This window comes from Pinus tabuliformis, chromosome 3_1, assembly GCF_031772625.1.
Source record: "Pinus tabuliformis cultivar Carrire ecotype Pingquan chromosome 3_1, CPIR1, whole genome shotgun sequence".
In the NCBI taxonomy this organism is placed as follows: Eukaryota; Viridiplantae; Streptophyta; class Pinopsida; order Pinales; family Pinaceae; genus Pinus; species Pinus tabuliformis.
The window spans coordinates 235699081-235719698 of record NC_142301.1 but is presented as its reverse complement, the minus strand read 5'-3'; positions in this window follow the sequence as shown (position 1 = coordinate 235719698).

Sequence of the window (20618 nt, the reverse complement as noted above, 5' to 3'; positions counted from 1 at the left end):
TATAAAATAAAATTAAAATAACATTGTCTAATGATTAGAAGGGATGTAGCGCAGCTTGGTAGCGTATTTTCTTTGGGTACAAAATGTCGCAGGTTCAAATCCTGTCATCCCTACCTTTCCCTTCTTTTCTATGGAAAGAAAGGAATGAAAGATCATTTGATATCGATTCAACGGGAACATCAAATAATTGAATCGTATCAGATGCGAAAGTGTTTTGCTCTAAGAGTATCAACAAAAGGTATTTTTCCTTCATCTCCGAATATTAAAGAAAGCGCTCTTAGTTCAGTTCGGTAGAACGTAGGTCTCCAAAACCTGATGCCGTAGGTTCAAATCCTACACAGCGTGATTCTGTTCCTATCAAATCCAACCCTCAAAATAAATCATTCCTCCTTCATCCTTATACTTCTAGTATCCATAATATTTATGGAAAACTCCGCATAGCACAATTCAAGGAAGGATTTTCAATTTCAAAATATGTTTTGATCTTCCATAGATCAACTATCCTATTCATTAATGAATAGGATTTTGAATCCCTTAAATCTTGGGAAAAAACATTTTTATTTTATTTTATTTTAAATAACCTTTTGTAAGTTGAAATCTTCAATGGGCTTTTTAGTAGCACTAGGACCACCCATACACGGTTCATCTATTGGAAATATGTAAAAATAAGAATAGCGAATTGATTTTGTAAAATTTTCAATGAATCTTTTCCTCTCCAAAGGAAAGGAATTCTCTTCTGTATATCTTTGATCTTCTGTAAATAATTCTTTCGCCCAAGAGATTGGATAATCTTTTGATAAACACTTTGAGGACAAATCCGATTCTATTTTTGTTTGTTCTCTTTCAATAAAAGAAAGATCCCAAAGAATTGATCTTTTTCTTCGTTGCTAAATCTCCGTTTTATTCCTTGTGAATGGATCTTCACAAAGATATTTTTCAGGTTTCCAATACTCATTTTCGGTTGAATTAAGAGTTGAATCGATCTTCAAATTGATATCTTTCTCATCATTTTCCGAATGAGTTTCGCTCGGTCCTTGATTCTTCGAGATAGTCTCATCCTTCTTGTTCGTGTTCTTGCCATATCCTGAATTTAAACTAATGGTATCAAAATCCCGATTGTAATATCTTTTCAATTGGAAAGATAGTAAAAGATGCGGAAATCTCAACCAATTTTGAGTGAAAGGCTTTAAATATTCTTCCGGTGTTTCATTTCCAAGTTCCATAAAGTTATGGATAGGAAAGAGTTTAATCAAATAGAAATTTTTTCTATCAATCATACTACTTTGATGATTGAAGCGATATATGAGGATCGATAATGTAAGTACTACTATACCTTTGACCAAAAAATATGGATTGCTTTTCCGTAGATCGCGTAAAAGCAACGTACTGAGAATTCTAGGATCAAAAAGCTTTATAAGGCGCTCCCGACGTGAAAGGATTTGAATTAACAATCTAATCAAATTGGATTTGGTCCATGGATTGCATAGAAATTGATAACTTTGTATCTCTTCCAATTTGATTATCCAGGGTCTTCTTCTTTTTTTCATTTATTTGAAACCCCCCCCTTACCTCTCCCTTTTGTTTTATCCCAATAAATAAAATATTTATAGCATATATTGATTTCATATAATTGTAAATCTCGTGTCAACCAACCGATACCATTATGTCCCATGGATATAATTTATTTCACTTAAATAGGAAGGAAAATGACAACGAATCGGATCCAGTCCGATTTTTTTTATCTTCTTTTATGGGCGAACGACAGGAATTGAACCCGCGCGTGGTGGATTCACAATCCACTGCCTTGGTCCACTTGGCTACGTCCGCCCCGGAAAAACCAATGTATCTATCTACAGTCATTTCTTCCAAGAATAAAAAATGAGGCCAATAAAATCAATGAGCAATTCATAAATCTGGACAGAGAAGGAGTCTTCAAGTACACTTCATTCATATACCACCTTTTGCTATATTATCAACCAGACAGTTTCTCATTTCCCATCAGGAAATTGGATTCCAAAGGAGAGAGGAGGTCTGTGATCTTTTGGACCTCAGTCTTCCACAATGTTTGTGAATCCCCTTATACCTACTGTGAATTCATTGACTTGTTTATACATCCAGCCTCGACTCTATTGATAGGAGCTCCTCCTCCTATGCTCTCTGGTGATTTAAAGAAGATTTTACAGCTCTCCAAAAACTACAGAATAGGTGACTGGTACCTCTACCAAAATCATACTGAAATAAGAATATATGGCTGTGAACTGTGCCCTTACAAGCTGCCCAAATATGTGCCCATGAGACTGTTTGCACTGGATTATTTCAGGCAGCTTATCAATGCAGATTTAACTCACTTTTGTAATGTAAAGAAAAAGGCTCAGCAGAGAATAAGAAACTAGTTAGGCCTTTTTATCATTAACAAAAGGGAGGCATGGGAAGATGCTGATAATATATTAGGGGAAGACCTTAAATTGAAGAAAAGTTTCTGGTGGGTGCCATATGACCCAAATAGCTTTATAAGTGATAGAAAAGTAAGAAACATGCTATCAGCATACATACATCATAGGATTCCTGAAATAGAACAATTTGCTAATTAAGATGAGTGGGTAGAGGGTACATTAGTAGAAGAAATTACTGAGGAAGAGAAGGTGGAAAGAGCTATGAAATATTAGAAAAAACCCTTGACCTGGACTCTTTTGGACAGGTATCTTTCAAACTACCTCAGCAAGTCGGAGTGGGTACATCCTCTGCTAGAACTTCACAACAACCTGTATAAGAAACCAGCACATCAGTTACAGGGTCTTCTAAGGGCAAGGAGGTGGTAGGCACGGAGCAGCAATCAATGACTGATCAGCAGGGGAAAATTCCTCCAGTCCAAACCAAACAGTAGAGATTCCTGCATTACAAACTCCTCTAAATGAGGAAAAAGGCAAGAAAAGAGATAGAGAAGAGGCCACACGTATCAGTGGACCTGGTGAGAAACCAAGTGCAAAGAGGCAAAGATTGGATCCTCTGTCAGAAGAGGAGATCATTGAAGAAACAACTGAAAGTTTGAAGGGTGAGAGGGTTACCCAACAGACTTCCCCAGTGGTGGACACATCAACTAGCTCACACAGGCAGGAGCTAGAAAGGCAGCATAGTGTGGAAGTTTCATCCACCAGGCCACCAAGTAAGCAGACCTCTGACATCAAAAGAACATTCAGAGAGATAAAGGCTAGAAACGACCCACTAAGGCTGCAGATTTACAATCAATATCTTAAGATGGCCCCCACCAAGCAGCAAAGGTTAATGTCAGCATATGACATAAAAGAAGGAAATATGATCATGAGTTATTTCAAGCCCAAGGTGCAGCAACCACAGTCAGCAGCTGATTACATCAGGACAAATCTGGAGGTCTTGGCCAAGGATATTCATCCAATAGACCAGATTGAGCTACACAAACAGACTGGAGAGATGGTATACTCCACGCTAGCTGACAAAGCTATGTTGGCTCATAAATTGCAAAATTCCTTGAATAATACCTCTGCTTAGTTGGATTTGGAGAAAGCTTCTTCTCTAGCAAAGGACAACAGGATCAAATCCTTGGAAGAAATTATCATTGAACTGGGACATGATCCCAAAGATGCCAAAGGCATAAAGGCACTAATGAGGAAGAAAGAAGAGGACATTGCTGCATTGAGAAAACAACTCAAAATGCCTCCTTCCATGCACCCACAGACTGCAGATGTTGTACAGAAAAAATCTGAAGAGGACATGATGGACCTGCTCATGAGACTGAATAAGAGATTAAGCGAGATAGAGCAGGCATTGGAGAAAGCTCTATAAGAAAAGTAGGGAGAGTCGACTTCCCAGCCACCTAAAGTAGTCCCAACAATCACTACTTCCCCCTCCACACTTAGAACAACATTGCCTCCCATTGTCCCGGCATCAACAGCAGGAGCAACATCAGCAGAGGCAGCACCAGGCAGCAGTACAGGCATGAGCACAAAACAATTAATAAAAGCCATGGAGGAATTGAAACTCCAAGTGTCAGAGCTGAAGCAAGTCAAAGAAAAATTGGCAAAAGTTGAACAAAATTATGATAAATCCAAAATGAATGTGGCAGAGAAAACAAGGGAGATCAAAACATTGGAGAACAAGGTGAAAGCATTAGAAAAGGACCTCTCTCTACATAAACCTCTAGCAGAAATCAGGGGAATTTTGTGGACCAACATCACTCAATCCCTTAGTGATGTGTGGAGGTCCATTCAAACTATTTATGAGCAGATTGACTTGATAAAAGTGGCCCAAGTGGAGATTCAAAAAACAAGAGCCTTATTGGGACAGATGACTGAGCAGGCTAACCGGCTTATACATTTTTTGAACACCAAGACCAGTGAAGAACTGGAAGCACTGGAAATTAGAGACAGAACAGGCACCATTCTAGACATCAAGAGAGTTCTAACCATGAGAACTCTAATGCAAAATTTGGAAAGAAGATGCCAGGACATGCAGGTAGAAATTAATTCTTTCACAGAAAAGTTTACAGTCTTGCACCAAAAAGGTTTGCCAAGTCCTTTGGGAAGTAATGATCGTCTGATGAAGCACAAAGACTATGTATATAAATTGAATACATATGCTGTTGATCAAGTTAACACATCATCAAGTACCTCAGGAGAAAAAGAACTTCCATCTCGCCAATCCCTCTATGACAGCCTGGAAAATTTGTTTTACATTGAGCATGAGGTGAAGCATTTGTTCACCATCCCACCTAATTTCTTCAGGTACACAAAGACTGAAGAAACTTTGAGGAATCTTCAGAGACATAAATTACCAGGACCGGAGTGGTGGCAAAGTATGTTAGAAATTTTATAAACTTCTCTTTGGTCAATTGAAAATTTTGGACCATCTACTATAATGCGCAGAACATAAATGAATCAGAGTCATGCAGGTCAAAGCGCATCACATCAGGGTCAAAGAAAGTCCGGCCAAGGTAGAATAACCAGCATAGAGTATCAGTAGAAGACAACCATGAACCAACTTGTAGCACCTACCTCCAGTACATCTCATAAAGACGGAACAGCCAGCACAACATCAAATTTATTACATCAATTTATTGTTCCCTTGTTTTCGAGACTGTCTGTCTCTATCTTTGTAAAACACATTAATTATCATCAGATATTATCTTCTTCAGATATTTTGTAAGATATTTGATATTTTTGTACAAATAACCCCCCACACGAAGTATTTTGGGTGGGTTGATGAGGAAGTATTCTCAGACTTTGCTGTAATACAAGAATTTTGGAATAAAAACGCTGTTGGAACCATTTTTCTCTGGTTTACTGAATGAGGGATTGATGCTGAGGACCATGTCACAGAATTCTTGAATCATCTTATGGATCAATAAGTCCCTTCTAACTTGTGTTTTACAGTTTTTATGTTTATTATATCATCTACGTTTCTATGTTTATTATATCATCTATGTTGCATGATCTCAATAATAAAGAAAAAGAATAATTCAAAATTTGCTTAACTGCACTCTGTCTTCAATCTTTGTTATTTTCTATGTTTTCCTCAGAATTAGTATAAACAATGAATTCTTAATTGCTCCTGTTTCCCCTGATTCTTTCATCTTGAATATTTGTTAAGGAATTTTAATTGATCCTTAACAGTAATCATCCATTTTCCCTCTGTCAAACATGATGAAGGATTCTTAACTGCCCTTCACCCAATTGACTCCATTCCATCTGATTCCAGCCTATAAATTGTTCCATATTTGAGTACCTTGCTCTGTGATACCTTTCTCTGTTCAGAAACCTAATCCAAGAAGCTATCCTCCTTTGACTCCATCATGCCCAATGGACTGAAACTCTTCATATTTACCTCACTGTTCTGTTGAATCTCCATTTCTCCAACCAAACTCAAAACAAAACCCTTGTACTTCATAGCTAGCCTAATATACCTAAAAACAAAGCTAAATTATAAAGAGAGAGCCCTCTCTGGATGCAGATTGGCTAGAATCTGTATCTAACATATTGGTTTGTGGTTACCTCGGCTGTATTCCCTTTCTTACAACTTTGGGGAACAACCTGAGTGATAACACCATCAATGTCATAGGGAAACTGTCCGACCTGATGTTAGGGCAATAATCTGTCCAAAATATCTAGACCCTGGAAGCCCTGTAGTTGATGTTCACATCAATGGCACCATGATCCCACACACCTTGATTGATCTGGGAGCTGCCATTAATGTGATGACAAAGGACACAATGCACAAACTTAACCTCCAGGGCTCCTTGAGGAAGACCACGACTGTGCTACAACTAGCAGACTGCTCACCCATGACCCCTGAGGGGATTGTGGAAGATGTGATGGTCTGCATTGATTCTTGGGAGTACCTTGCTGATTTCTTAGTTCTCTAGCCAAAGGCAAAGCTCACTAGGTATCCTCTCATTCTGGAAAGACCCTGGTTGGTTACCGCTGATGCCTACATCAGTTGTCGCGCTAGGAACATGACCATAAAGAATGGGCACATGTCCAAGCAGTTAATCCTATATCCTCCTACCCAACCCTTGCTAGAACATGATCTACCTCTCTGGTTGGAGGAGGAAGATGAGGATGAAGTCTATTCTGCACTGCTTTGTGCATTAGAAATCGCCATGGGAGGAAAACAAAAAGATGAGGATGATATGATTGAAAATCTGATTTAGAATCCACCTCCAAGTGTATCCCCATTAAAGGACATAGTAAGAGAAACCCAAAACAACCCCTCATCTGATCTCTGTGTGGCCGACTCCACTTCTCTCCATGTTAATAATATAGAGTTCGGCCCAGAAAGAACCTTGAAAATCAATCCATCCCTATCCACTTCCTAGGAGGAGGAGCTGTGTAGCCTACTTAGAAAACACCTAGACGCATTCACCTGGAGTTATAAGGAATTGAAGGGAGTGAACCCTTCAGTATGTACTCATCATATATACATCAAGGAGGGTTGCAAGCCAGTTTGGCAGCCTCAAAGGAGGATGAATCCAGCACTTAAAGATATTGTTAAGGAAGAACTGCAGAAATTGCTGGATGCAGGATTTATCTATCCCATCTCTGACAGTGAATGGGTCTCTCCTTTGGCGCTAGTGTCAAAGAAAAATGATAAGTGGAGAATCTGTGTCGACTATCAGGAATTGAATAAAGCCACTAAAAAGGACCATTTTCCTTTACCTTTCATAGATCAAGTGTTAGACGGTCTGGCAGGGAAAAAGTTTTTCTCTTTCCTAGATGGGTTTATCGGGTACAATTAGATTCAAATCAACCCGAAAGACCAAGATAAGACCACTTTCACTTGTCCTTGGGGTACCTTTGCATACCAGGTCCTTCCTTTTGGTTTATGTAATGCTCCAGGCACTTTCCAAAGAGCGGTATTGAGTATATTCTCTGAATTAGTTCATGATGCAGTAGAGATATACATGGATGACTTTATTCCTTATGGCTCTAACTTTCAGGAAGCTTTATCTAACCTAGAAAAAGTTCTAGACAAGTGTATTGAGATGAACCTATCCCTTAGTTTGGAAAAATGTGAATTTTTGATGACTGAAGGGACATTATTAGGTCATGCATTATCTCAGCAGGGACTGCAGGTGGACCCCAACAAAATTTCCATCATCCAAAGGGTCCCACCTCCTCAAAAGGTGAGAGATGTCATAAGTTTCCTAAGCTTAGCTGGGTATTACAGGAGATTCATTAAAGATTTCAGTAAGCTAGCCTCTCCTTTGTTTGGCGTCTTGAGTAAAGATGTCGAGTTCATATGGTCGGAAAATTGTCAAGAAGCCCTAGATACCTTGAAGAGCAAGCTTGTGATTGCCACAATTTTGAGAGGCCCAAACTGGGCCCTACCTTTCCACATTCACATAGTTGCCTTGAACAAAGCAATAGGAACAACCCTGGGACAAGTTGATGAAAAGTTACCTTATGCCATATACTTTATAAGCAAAAACTTGTCAAAGTCAAAGTTAAACTATACATTGACCGAGAAGGAACTCCTAGCTATCGTGCATTCCTTAAACAAATTTAGACATTATATCATAGGCTATCAAACCTTTGTGCACACTGATCATGCTGCAATTAGATATTTAATGAACAAATCAGATGTAAATGCTCACATTATTAGATGGTTGCTTTTACTACAGCAGTTTGATTTGACCATCATTGATAAGTCTGGTAAAGAAAATGTTGTTGCTGAATTTTTGTCTAGAGTAAATTTCCGTGTAGGTGAAGAAGGAATGGTGGATGACTAAATGCCAGATGAATATCTGTTTGCTATCTCAGTACTCTCTCCATGGTTTGTTGATATAGCAAACTACTTGGTTTCAACACAGTTCCCACCACACCTATCCTCAAAAGAGAAGAGCAAGATAGTAAGGAAAAGTGCCTCTTTCACCTGGATTGGGGGCAATCTCTTCAAACTTGGCCCAGATCAGATCTTGATAAGATGTGTCAGGGAGGAGGAAGTCTTTGACATCCTCTTGACTTGTCATGACGGGCCTTGTGGAGGTCATTTTGCAACAAAAAGAACTGCCTTCAAGATACTGCAAGCAGGCTACTACTGACCAACTCTTCATTATGATGTGAGGAGATATACCAGCCAGTGTGATCGGTGTCAGAGGAGGGGGAAACCTACTCCAAAGGATAAGATTCACATGCAACCTCAAGTGACCTTTAAGCCATTTGAGAAGTGGGGCATGGACTTTGTGGGCCTTATTAGCCCTCCTTCAAAACAGAAACAATACATCATTGTGTGCACCGATTACTTGACAAAGTGGGCAGAAACAAAAGCAATCAAAGTAGCTGTTGACACCTAATCCTTGTGATTGGGTAAATATATGTAAATAAATAAATGAGAAATGTGAACAGTCATCGGGAGATGAACTGAACAGTCTCTCCCTCATGTATATAACAGACCTACCTAATTGAATGAATAATACGAATCAGTTTTTCTGCCTAATGGAGTTATTGCTTGGCCTGACATGGTATCAGAGCCAGCTCCTTTTTTAGCTCTCATGCTCCTTGTAACTCCTCTGTCTGTCTGCCATATTCCTTTTACCTGGGCTCTCTGTCAACTAGAAGGTGTTTGTCCATGAATGTTTGCTGCTCTGCCATATTCCATTTATAAAACCTGCGCTTAGCATTAAACCGTCGCCTGACATTCATCTGACATGCGTTGGACATTCTGCTAAACGTTGGTCGCCTGACATTCAACTGACAGACTCTTATGAAGCTGGTGGATATTGCGGATTGTATCAATTTATGACAATCAAAGGATAACATTGCAGCGATTATCTGATTTGTCTGATTACTTAAATAGTTTGTCTTTATCGATTTATGACAATCGAAAGATAACATTACAGTGATTATCTGATTGCTTCAATAGTTTAACTTTGTATTTGAGTCTGAACGGGCACTGTTGTCTTTAGCGCATGCACAAATATATAACCTTTAAACTATTAAAACGCCCATCCTGGAGGATTCAAATAGCCGCTCGCCTGTTATATACTCCTTATTAGATTTTTACCTGCTCTTTGTTCTTCCACCTTCCCGTTGCTGTTCATGGCAATGCCTTTACCAACCGCACTTGATGTTGAATGTAATCTTACGTTATCTTTCAAGTGAGGGTTTAGTGTTCTCGCCGAGCCAAGACCATTGGACAGAGATAAAAATGAAGGCATAAGCTCTACAACGCGCAGTTGCGCCTGTTATATACTTCTTACCGGATTTGTCCCGCAGTTGCGCCTTCTTGCCTTCTATCCTGGAGGGTATGTCTTCCGATTGTAGTTGCAATAACCTTGTCTCAATGTATATGCAAATAACCTTGTGCGTATAGCGTATTAACTACAGATTGATATATATTGTATGACTGCCATTGCTGGGAATTGGATAAGAACTGTGGGTGACTGCGATTGCTAGGAATTGGATAAGAACTGTGGGTGACTGCCATTGCTGGGAATTGGATAAGAATTGTGGGTGACTGCCATTGCTGGGAATTGGATAAGAACTGTGGGTGATGCGCGCCGTAAAAAGGATTTTTGTTTCTTGGTTTACGAAATGCAAAGATAGTATCCTCTGAATGCCATTCTGGAGGATCTCTTAGTTGTCTGGAAATTAAATTTGGAGAAGCGCTTAAGTTTTTTTGCAGTTTTGTGGCGTATTTCATGTGGCTTAAAATCAGAGATACATTTGTCTCAAATTATTCTAAATACTTCTCTGCATGACACAATATCTGAGAGTCCAAATTCGTCTGGACTACATTCTTCAATTTTTCTTTGGGGAACGCAGTGCTGTTGAGGGTATTTTATACTGCCATATTTTATGCTTTAACATTGCGCAGAAGAATGCAAATTGATATTTGAATCTACTGTCCCATTATATCAGAACTATATTTTTCATTAAGAGTAAAAGTTTTGCAGCCAAAATTTTATTTGCTACAGTATGCATTCAATCATATCTATGGTGGGAATAGTTCTCATTGGCAAGGAGAACTATCCTGAATGGTCCCGGATGATAAAACACACCGTCATTTTCAATGAGTTATGGAAAGGAGTGTGTGTAGGAGACAGAGACAATGATCCAGTACAGCCTACCTCAGACAAAGAGCTCGTCATTTAGGAAAACAAGAACAGCAAAGCTTATGCATTAATCTCAACATCTGTAAATGAAGAGGTGAGTTGCCATATTTTGTCATATTCAACTGCCTTTGAAGCCTTACAAAAGCTGAAAGAACTCTATGACTCACATTCTGCACTTGAAGTTGTCCAAGTCATGATTAAACTCTTCACTCTTGAACTACAAAATAATGATCCTCTTGCTCTTGCATCTGAAGTAAAGTCTATAATGCATGATATCAAATCTACTAAGGTTGAATTGGATATTCCTCTTATCGCTTTTCTCAAGGCACTTTATCCTACTTACTCCAATTATCTTGAGTCATTGCAAGCAAATGGAAATCTCAAAGATATAACCTTTGACTCTCTTGTGAAAAAGTTTGCTGAAAGAGAGAAAGCTTTTGGAAAGAAGACAGCCCCTGAATCTTCTGAAGAGACTGTGTGCCTTGCTCATAAAGAAAAACATCCTGCTCAAGATTCTACAAGAGGAAGAGGTGGACGAAGAGGAAGAGGAAGATATTTCAGAGGCAGGGGGGCAGACATTCTCAAGGAGAAAAGGCAGATTTGCACTGCATTCGCTGCAAAAGAAATGGATCACATGATGCCTCTACATGCAAGCTAACATGGGATAAAATTGAGTAGAAAAGAAACCAACAGAAAGGTAAAACTGATGATACAGACAAAGGTAAAGCACCTGAATCTGCTCACTATGTTGAGGCACAATGTAACATTGGAGTAAATGAAGATTTTTTTAATGCTTCACTTGATTCATGGAAAAATGATTTGTTGCTTGATTCAGGAGAAACCTGTCACATGGCTCATAGAAAAGATTTTTTTGAAGATTTCACTGACAATGTTGATGGAGCAGTATACTTTGCAGATCAATCAAAAATCAAGCCATCAGGGCTTGGCACAATCAGACTTAAACTGCTTGGTCTTCCAGACTTTCTTCTGGATCATGTTCTATATCTCCCACAGCTCAAGAGAAACTTGATATCCTTGGTTCACATCCGCCAGCAAGGTCACTCCATTCATATGTTTGATGGCAAGCTTGAGGTAAGAAAAGCATTTGACCACTCACTTGTCATGAGGGGAATAGAAGAAGAAAGGCTTCTCAAACTGCAAGGAACCTCTGCTCATGCACAACATTTCTCATATAATTCTCATCATGAAGAAGGTACACTTCCATCAAGTTTATTATGGCATGCTAGATTTGGACATTTGAACTATGACAGTCTCCGCTTGTTGAAGAAAAATGGTGTTGCTGGTTTGCCTACAATTCCTAGGAAACTTAAGCAATGTGATGCTTGCATTCTCGGAAAGCATAGCAAACAGTCTTTTCATGATTCACAATCAAGAGCACATAGGAAACTTGAACTCATTCATTCAGATTTATGTGGTCCAGTGCCTGTTCCTTCTGCAAATGTTAATAAATATATCATGACATTTATTGATGACTACACCAGAATGTGTTGGGTTTATTTATTGAAGAACAAATCTGATGCTTTTCAAACATTCAAGAATTTTCATAAATGGATTGAAAATGATGCACAATCTCATATTGGGTCTATTCGCACTGATAATGGAAAAGAATACACATCAAATGAATTTGAAAACTATCTTCGCCAACATGGGATCAAACATCAAACAACTGTGCCTTATAATCCCCAACATAATGGTGTAGCTGAAAGAATGAATAGGACAATCTTAAATATGGTACGATCCATGCTCTTCTTCAAAAATATAAAGATAATGTTTTGGGCTGATGCTGTTCTATGTGCTGCATATATAAAGAATAGATGTCCATCTAATGCTATAAGAAACAAGACTCCTTATGAATTGTGGTATGGACATGTTCCTTCGGTAAAACATCTCAGGGTCTTTGGTTCCACCTATTATGCTTTGATACCAAAGGTACATAGAAACAAACTTGGTGATAGAAGTCGTAAGTGTATCTTCCTGGGGTACTCAAACACCTCCAAAGCATACCGCCTCTATGATGAAGTAAATAAAAAGTTTGTTGTATCTAGAGATGTAATTTTTCTTGAATCATCCAAAACTGACAATGTTGTTGAGCGGCAACTTGATCGCTTGGATAGATTCGCAAAAGCAGAATCATTTCAAGAATTTGATAATCAGATTCCACATCTTGAAGGGGGGATTCCTATACTAGATCAACATGTGGAATCTTCTTCTGAAGAACACTCTCCCCTGCATAAAACTCCAACAACAGATGATGCTTTAAGTGATGTAATTGATAGAATTGGGAGACTCAATCTTGATTCAATCCCAACTCAATCAACAGAGCAGCCTGGACCATCTCAGAAAGGTCCCCCAAAGTGGCTGATGAAGACACTTGAAAGTGTTCATCCTGATGAAGTTGGAAAGACAGGAACTAGAAATTCAAACCGACAAAATGGAGGTGATGTAGATGACTCTAATTCACCTATTGATATGGATGTTTCTTATGATTGTGAATTGAAATTGTCTACAGATTTTGAACCAACTTCCTTCAAAGAAGCTGCTTCTCATGATGAATGGAAAGAAGCGATGCAAAAGGAGTATGATGCCCTCATAAAGAACGACACTTGGAAGCTGGTTGATCCTCCATTAGGAACCAAACCAATTGGCTGCAAGTGGGTCTACAAGAACAAGTATAAAGCTGATGGCTCATTTGACAAGCACAAAGCTAGGCTTGTGGCAAAAGGTTTTGCACAGAAGGAAGGGTTCGATTATGAGGAGACTTTTGCCCCCATAGCAAAATGGGCTACCACCCGAACACTCTTTGCACTAGCAGCTTAGAACGGTTGGAAAGTCCATCAAATGGATGTAAAAACTGCTTTCTTGAATGGAGATCTAAAAGAGAATGTTTTTATGTCCCAGCCTGAAGGATTTGCTGTGAAAGGACATGAACATAAAGTATGCAAACTTGTGAAGTTGGCAAACAAGCTGGTATGAAAAACTAACTGAGCATCTTCTAAAACTCAATTTCAATCATTTTGATCTTGATGATGCAACTTTATTTGTCAAGAAAGTTGGCAAAACAATTGTATATCTTGTGGTATATGTAGATGATCTTTTAATGACAGGGAACAATGAAAGCTACATTGCATCCATAAAGAAGGAATTGGGGAAAGTTTTGAAATGACTGATTTGGGCTATGTTCATTACTATCTTGGCATTGAAGTAACCCAACATCCAAAGTCCATATTTCTTTCTCAAAAGAAATACATTGGAGATTTGTTGAACAGGTTTGGCATGACAGAGTGCAATCCTCTTACTACTCCAATGGAACAAAACTTAAAGCTCACATCTATTGAAGGAAAGGAATTTGAGGATGCAACAAAGTACAGACAGCTTGTAGGAAGTCTCAACTACCTAACTACTACTAGACCAGACATTTCATTTGCTGTTGGAATCCTCTCTAGGTTTATGCAAAATCCTTGTGAGGGACATTGGTCTGCTGCAAAAAGAGTTCTAAAGTATTTGAAGGGAACTCAAGACTTTGGAATCAAGTACACACAGGTGGATGACTTCAGCTTGATCGGATACTCTGATTCAGACTTGATGGAGACAAAGAAACTAGGGTATCTACTTCAGGATATGCTATGAGTCTTGGATCAGGAGCTGTCTCCTGGAGATCACACAAACAATCAGTTCCAGCAGATTCCACAACAGAATCAGAATACGTGGCAGCAGCTGAAGCAACAAAAGAAATTGTGTGGCTCAGAAAAATTCTTCAAGATTTGCAGGTAAAACAAGTACAATCAACTCCACTCATGATTGAAAACACCTCTGCAATAAAGTTGGCCAAGAACCCAAAGTTCCATGATCGAACAAAGCACATCAATACTAAATATCATCTGATTTGACATCATGTAGAGGCCAAAACAATCCATCTCTGTCATTGTTCCATAAATGAGCAAATTGCAGACATCTTCACCAAAGCGCTTGGAAGAGAAAAGCTTGAACGATTCAGAACGATGCTTGGACTCACCAACATCCCTTCAGATTAAGGGGGGGGAATGTTCCTTGTGATTGGGTAAATATATGTAAATAAATAAATGAGAAATGTGAACAGTCATCGAGAGATGAACTGAACAGTCTCTCCCTCATGTATATAACAGACCTACCTGATTGAATGAATAATACGAATCAGTTTTTCTACCTAATGGAGTTACTGCCTGGCCTGACAGTAGCGACAAAGGAAAAATTAGTTGAGTTTTTGAGAAAAAACATATTCTACAAGTTTGCGTACCCAAGAGAGTTGGTCAGAGATCAAGGCAGTCAGTTCACTTCCAATTTGATTGAGGACCTGCTCACACATCATAGAATTAAGCACAGGACTTCCACCCCTTACCATCCACAAGCCAATGGGCAGGTGGAGGTCACTAACAGAGCATTGGAAGGGATCCTGACAAAGTTAGTGAGCAACAATAGAAAAGACTGGGCGGATAGATTAGTTGAGGCCACTTTGGCTTACAACACAACATGGAAGACCACCACAAGGTTCACACCCTATGAACTGGTCTATGGGAAGAAGGCTTTGTTGTTAATAGAATTTTAATTCAATACCCTCAGGATGGTAGCTCAGTTGGACCTAGACCTCAACCAAGCACAAAAAGAAAAATTACTTTAGCTCAATGGATTGGATGAACACAGATTGCAGGCCCTTCTCCATACAGAGCTAGTTCAGCTTTAGAGAAAGATATGGCCTGACAAAAATATCAAGGAGAAGCAATTCCAAGAGGGAGATTGGGCACTACTTTATGATTCAAGGTAAAAAGATTTCAAAAGAAAGCTAAAGACAAGATGGCTGGGACCCTACACTGTGGAGAAATGCAATGACAATGGTTCAGTTCTGATCAGAACCATTGATCATGAAGCCATCCCCATTCTTGTCAATGGACATCAGTTGAAAGTCTACAAGAAACCCCTCTCCAAGCGAGATTTCATTGAAGATTGAATAAGATAATGATGGTAGTGGAGCATATTTTAGCCTCCACTTCACCCACTCATTGAAGAAAAGGAAAAAGAGATTAAAAATAAGGACTCGAGTGAAAACCTCCATGAGGCGCTTGAGTCCCATCATTGGGTTGAAAACCTCTATGAGGCGCTTGAGTCCCATCATTGGGTTGAAAACCTCTTCCGAGGAGGCCCAATGATGTCAAAAAAAAAAGAAAAATATAAAAGAGAAAAGAATAAGATCCCTGGGTGAAAACCTCCCTTCAGGGTGCCCAGGGCAGGCAATTAGGGTGCAAACCTCTTTGAGGTGCCCTAGTTGTTTTCAAAAAAAAAAAAGAGAAAAAGAGAAATGAATTTTCATTTGCATTGCAGGTTTGTAGGAGGACCACAGGAAGCTGAAGAAAGTGCCAAGGGATCCCTGACCTCCACACTAGCACCTATCCTACCTTCTCACACCCTTCTTCATCATTCTTGGCATTTCTTTCACCTCACTGTGCTTCTTTTTCAAAAATTGTGTTTTCTACAGGAGGCTCTGTGTTTTCTACAAGAGGCTCCTATAGGAATTACAGAGAGCCAAAAATGGATATAAAAGCCAGTTTGAGGGACAGGGAAGCTCCATGAGGAACCTATAAATCCTCCTACGGTCTTCAAACCTCCTTTCCATCATTTCCAAGCCTGCATCACACCCCAAGCATCATTCTTCTTCCTGTCCAAGAAAAACCAAGAAAAAAACAGTTTTTTAGAAAAAAACAGTTTTTTAGAAAAAGAAAAAAACAAAAAAATAAGAGAGGAAGCAACACCATCCACCTCACCTGAAGCCTACCTATTACCTTTCCATCCCTATCTACATCTCTGGCATCACCCTCACAGCTCCAAGCACAGAAAGAAGCTGAAGTTTCAAGGGGAGAAGCAGTTACAAGAGCTCCTGTAGGAATTCCTATAGCAGCTGATCCCAATAAATCCAACATCAACAGCAAGAGAGTGCAAACATGAAGGCTGAGAAGGTACCTGAAGCTCAGATCCAGCTAGAGAAGAACCTACACAAGACATAGCCACACATTAGCAAGTAGACTGTATGCATCAAAAGAAATGAAGGCATGCAGCAGAGAGAGAGAGCCACAACACCTCACAGGAAATACATTCGGATCACAGGTAAGTAACTAACCCGCTCCTCTGTTTGCATTTGTGTAATTAGAAGTCATGCAAAAGCAATGAGATGGTTGAGGTTGAATGAGGGAAAGGTGGCCAGTTAACTTGGCCACCTTCATCTAGTTGACTCCACTCATTCGAGATGTCACCCACACGTGTGCACAGTCAACTCAAGAAAGATGTCAAGGATAGGTAGTGGAGGAAGTGTGAACTCCGATGCAATCATGAGGGATGATTATGAGGAGGGGCCATGATGACAAGGTAGGTGGGGACCAACAGTTTGAATATGGCCAACGTATACTTTGCCAACTCAACCTCCATCACCAGAAATATCCATAAAGGGAAATAAGTACTCCTCCCCGAGCACTCTCACCACCTTTTCCTTCATTCTCTCCTCGTAACTCAGCTACAACAGTCTCCTTGTGCCCCCACAGCCTCATAACCATCATCCTCCATTGATCTCTCCCATATTCCTGCTCTCGGCATTTTCTACAGGAGCACTTACAGGTTCTACAGGAGCACCTACAAGAATTCTACAAGAGGGACAACAGGCTTCTACAGGAGGGGCAATGAGTTGTTTTGAAGGGAGAAAACACGAGTTTGAGCACGATTTTCGGTCTGAGGAGGTAGGTTACATGCATTCCCCTATTGAATATCAATATATGCAAGCTGTGGTTTCAATTTGAGGAGAAAATAAAGCCTTTAGGAAGAGAAAATACATAAAAAAAATTCTGCTTAAAAAAAAAAAAAAAAACACAGTCTCCTTTGTTTCTCTGTTTTCCTAAAAAATTGTTGTCTCCATCTCCACATTCGGTTTCCAAAAGAGTATAAACAAAATGACAGGATGATTTATGAGAAAGGATCCCACCGACTCCACCAGGCTCCATGCACATCCCCAAGTAGTGGACATATTCACAAGAGCCAATTGGGTGAACTTTTTTGAGAAATTCTAAGGGTTTGATGAGGAAATTGCCCAAGAATTTGCCCATTCTTTGGTCCCTCACATAAGAACACATGCCACTGTCACCTTTAGAGGTCTTTCCATGGAGATAACCCCTGAATTTATCAGTAGGGTCACTACCCTTCCTCTTGGGCTGCCTTGGAGTAAGGATGAGAAACCAATTGGCCAGGCTGCCAAGAAAAACTTTTTCCAAAACAATGAAACCCTTGTAGAGGATAAAAATGGCATTAGAAGGGCTAGCATACCATATCCTTGGGATGAGGTTAGCTACCAAATAATCAAATACATTTCCTGTGAGGGGAGGTACAACATTGTCTATGGTTATCACTTTAGAATCCTTCGTGAATTAAGGTATGGAATGGACACTCCAGCACCTCAGAAGCTCAGCATCCCCTACTTCCTCCTACAGTCCCTCATTGACTCCAACACTAAAGTTCAAGCAGGGAATTCAGAGCAGCTAGCTCACCATGGGTTAATCAAAATCCTAGTGGAAGAAGCCCTCCATACATTCACACTCCTTATAGCATGGGAAGTCTTCTGAAACATGACAGCTGAGGATGACATAAAGGCCCTAACCTATGATATCAATCCTATTGGTAGTGAGGAGGAAGAGCAGTAAAGGGGAGAAGGTGAAGCCACTGGTGAATTAGCAGAACAAGAAAGGAAGGAGGAAGAAACTAAGATAGAGGAGGAGAAAGCTGAAGAAACAGAGCAGGAAGAAACAGAGCAAAAAGAGACAGAAGGAGGAGAAAAAGAGGTAGAAAAAGCATAACAAGGAGAAGGGTCCCCGAGACTCTGGAAAGAGAGGCAGTAGTTGCCCTCATTTCCCTCAGTACACCAATCAAGCCAAATCAAAAGAGGAAAAGTCAGGCCTCCATGTATTTCAGGGCTAGGAAGAGCACAAGAATCAAAACAGGCAAACCTCAGCCCTCTTCAAAAATGCCAATTACAATTGAAGATTCACCCTCTGCCCAAGGGAAAGAATCCCCTTCCAAGGCACCTATCACATATGAAAGGGGGGCTCCTCGATCTCCCACATGGAAAGAAAAGGTAGAACTACAAGACCCAAAAATAGTCCTACAGGAGGCTTAGACAGTTCTACAGGAGACACTGTCAAAACTACAGGAGACCCAAAAGCTTGAGGAAAATATGGAAGGACAACCATAGGTAAAGGAGGAAGAAACATAGCTACAAGAACTTGATCCCCATCCTGGTCTTGCCTCCTACTACAATCTTCTTGAGGGAGGAAGGATAATTCCACAAAAATGTGCAATTCCACTATTCTTTGAATTAGAGAAAGAGAGAATAAGAACACATAGGTGGATGCAAATAGCCAAATCCAAAGGAGTTGAGGATATTAGCCATATGGAAAACAAACTCAGAGAAATGGGCAGAGAGTTGAGTACTATCAGACACATAGAAGTAATTATAAGAAGCTACTTTTAAACTGAAATTGAATTGCTAAGGAGGCAGCTGCAAGAGAAAGAAACCCAGCTGGCATGCATGGCCAACTTATCCATGGAGGCATTGCAATGTAGAACACCAACAAAATCCTATGGCCTATATCTCAAGGACCAATGGTTACAATTCCAGATAAAGACTCTGGCACAAAGAGGCACATGACTTTCCAAGATTACAGGCAGTTTATGGATCTGTGTGACCAAAGCACATCAGAGGATAAGGCAAAGATGGCAGGATTATACCTACATAACATGGCCTTCACAGACATGAATGTGTGGGACCCCAATGCTAGGCTAGGGGACCTGTACCTAATGGCCATGGCCTCATGGATGAACCATGAAGAGTTGAGGGCAGCATAAATAAGAAGATTGATGATAAAAGAGCAGAATGAGCCATTAATGATAAGAGCTGAGCCATTAGATCCCATGGCACTCATCAGCACACACAACCTACTTGCCAATAATCCTCAAATTGCCCCTAGATATATAAGTGATCAGGTACAAGCCATTGCACACTTCGAGGATATGCAAACGCTACTTGGGGATGACTATGTGCATGCATGCATGAGCAGGTGGAACACCTTACCACACAGTCTGTAGATCACGGAATATCATTCCCCCATGAGAATGAAGGAGGCATTAAGAAGAGTGCCAATGTACAAGCGCTCCATGTAGAGGATGAAGGTCAACTGGATTGGCCTCAAACTGAGTCCCCCACTGCTGTTAGGCATAAGAGAAGAAGAAGAGTAGGAGCAGTGGGAAGAGATAGACAGAAAGGCAGGATTCTATGACAAGGAAGAGCATAACACATCAGAAGCTTGGGATGCTAGAGAGGCCACCAGGGCCATAAAAGATGAGGAGATGGACTAAGTTGCTTAGAGGATGAGCAACACATTCAATAGGGGGGTGATGATGAGCCTCATAAATGGGTAATTATATGGGCTCATTTTACCTCCTAACATAGTCAAATCAACCATTCTCTTAGCTTATTGTATAATTTTTTGATTATATTTATGATTATGGAGTGAGTTGAGTTAGTTATGATGCCATGTGGTCTAACATGTGTTTAATGCAGATTATAGATGAATTTTGAGGTCAAATTCAAGGATCCAGTGGAAAAATGGTAGCAATAACTCGAAGTGGATAAAGGAGAGGACTTATAGGAGGGAATCCCCCTCATTTATTACTCCTCACTTCGAATTCCCCTTCATTCAGCTTGGAGTACAAGTAGCCAAATCATGCACTAGAAGGCAGCTGAGCAAGTGGAAGATGACTGATGATTAGCTCGAGTTTTGGGAGCCAAGCCTCCCTGATTTTAAGGAAGTTTTTGGTAGCTTCATTTGTATAAGTAGAGAGGCCTAGGGCCTCACTAGGGTCAGTTTTTTTTTTGTATTTTTTCTTATTTAAACTCTGCTCCAACTTTGAGCTTATCATTTTGTGACAGTTTCATGTAATCTTGTTA